The 2,500-nt window shown below is 40.8% G+C and overlaps 1 protein-coding gene across 1 annotated transcript in view; it reads right to left on the reverse strand.

The window, feature by feature from the left end:
• Positions 1-2,500, reverse strand: part of LOC311041057 (kinesin heavy chain-like) — a gene marked incomplete at both ends in the record, with an annotated part of 32,912 nt that overhangs the window by 9,173 nt on the left and 21,239 nt on the right. The window lies entirely within an intron of this gene.

Consider the following 2,500-nt stretch of genomic DNA (forward strand, 5'->3'; position numbering starts at 1 on the left):
TGCATGACCACGTCCACCTTCACAAAGAAATGGTCAGGGTATTTGCAAAAACCCTGAAAGACGTGGCCCTCGATCGCAGCCACAGCAGCAGCCCTCACAAGAACAGCAGAGGACCTTTTGGAGGCCATGCCAGCAGACCTCCTCCACCACCTTATGGAGGCCATGCCAGCAGACCCTACCCTCCGCCACCACCGAAGAGACCCGCAGCACAGCATCCCCACCACCAGCCTAGACCTGCACTGCAACGCCCTGACTCTGGACCCAGCCAACAGAGACTGGACAATACCCTACCAGCACCACTCACCCAGAACACAAGACCACAGCAGCAGAGCTACGCTGCAGCACTTAAAGGCACTGACAGCAGCAGCAGCAGCACTGACCTCGGGGAGATAAGACAACTTCTCAGCCTCATAGCAGCTAAACTCACCAGCTAAGTAAAAAAAAAAAAAAAAAAAAAGAAGGGGGGGGGGGGGGGGGACGGACGACGACGACGACGACAATAGTGTGTGTGTGTGTGTGTGTGTGTGTGTGTGTGTGTGTGTGTGTGTGTGTGTGTGTGTGTGTGTGTGTGTGTATTTGTATGTATGTATGTATGTATGTATGTATGTACTGTATGTAAGTATGTATATATGTATGGGCCTAAGGCATATGTACATGTGTATGAAGGTATACTGTATGTATATGTAGTTATGTGTATATAATGTATGTATGTGTTTGCGGGCATTATGTGTATATACTATACCTCAAGTTTATACTTTTGTTAAACTGTCATTAGCACATTGAAAACATTCAGAATTGAAATTTGACATACCAAAAATGTTATCATTTGTTTATCTTGTTGGAAACGGAAAAGATCTGTACCATTGATTCAGTTGCATTAGTTCTAGTTACATTAACATGAAGTCACTAACTATCTCCATGTGGAATGTCCAGGGTCTGAGTTCATCTTTGTTTGGTTTAAAAAGTAGAACCCTGGAATTCCAACAACACATGAAAAATATGGACATAATCATTCTTGAAGAAACCTGGTGTAGATCAGATGCAGTCACCCATTGCCCGCTACCGTGAAATTATTGTTTCTTCTATAAAAAATCCCACAACTAACAAGGGTAGAGACTCAGGGGTATCATCATCTGGTATAAATCGGATTTGGACACCTACATTTCACAAATAAAAAAAGAAACCTCTCATATTTGGCTTAAAATCAAGAAGGAGATCACTGACTCCAACCAAGATACCTACCTATGTGCCCTATACATCCCTCCCTCTGAGTCTCCATACTTCAATGAGGAGATCTTCCCATGTCTCCACAATGAAATCAACCACTTCCAGGCCCAGGGGAAGGTGTTGATCTGTGGAGACCTAAATGCAAGAACTGGCCACATGCCTGACTTACAAGAGACATGGGTAATAGGCACATATTTGGTCACAACTACCCAAGAAATATAGTTGACTACCCAAGAACAAGTTTTGATACACAGGTCAACACAAACGGAAAATGCCTCATAGATCTCTGTCAAAGTCTGGGTCTGTACATTGTTAATGGTAGAATGAGAGGAGACTCTCTGGGGCAGTACACCTACGGTTCATCTCTTGGCTGCAGCACTGTTGACTATGTGATCACAGATTTGGAACCATTCTCTCTCAGGGCCTTCACAGTCAAGCCATTAACACCTCTGTCAGATCACAGCCAAATTACTGTGTATCTAAAAAAGGCAGAAACATCTAACACAAAAACTAAACCCAGTAAGCTCTACAATATCACCAAACAATACAGATGGGTCCAAAACAGCACAGAGGAATATGGTAAAGCAATTAGAGATCCTAAAATTCAATCACTCATAGACAATTACCTTGTTCAAATTTACCCTCAAAATAATCACGGCATTAATCTGGCGGTGCAAAATATCAATCAAATATTTGACCAACTGGCATCTATGTCCAATTTGAAGACATCTAGTTCCAAATCTAAAAATATACAAACAGAAAAATGGTTTGATTTGGAATGCAAAAACATGAGGAAAAAACTCAGAGAATTATCAAATGAGAAACACAGACAACCAAACAACCAAGACTTGCGTCCTGGTTATTGGGAAGCATTGAAAGAATACAAAACCACACTCAGAATCAAGAGAGCAGAGTTTACACAAAAACAATTAGAAACCATTGAAGAATCACTAAATTCAAACCACTTCTGGGACAATTGGAAAGCATTACATAAAAAACACCATGAAGAGATACCGATCCAAGATGGAGAGGTATGGAAGGACCATTTCAACAAATTATATAGTAAAATAACAATGAACCCAGAGCAAACTAAAATAAATGAAAACATGCTTACATTAGAATCAGCGATTAAACAATATCAAAACCCATTAGACTACCAAATTACTGAAAAAGAATTGAATGAAAAGCTTCAGACTCTGCAGCCTAAAAAGGCCTGTGGAGCTGATAGAATTTTAAATGAAATGCTAAAAAACACAGACACCAAATTAAGATT

The sequence above is a fragment of the Gymnoscopelus microlampas genome (assembly GCF_963454915.1).
Source record: "Gymnoscopelus microlampas genome assembly, chromosome: 24".
In the NCBI taxonomy this organism is placed as follows: Eukaryota; Metazoa; Chordata; class Actinopteri; order Myctophiformes; family Myctophidae; genus Gymnoscopelus; species Gymnoscopelus microlampas.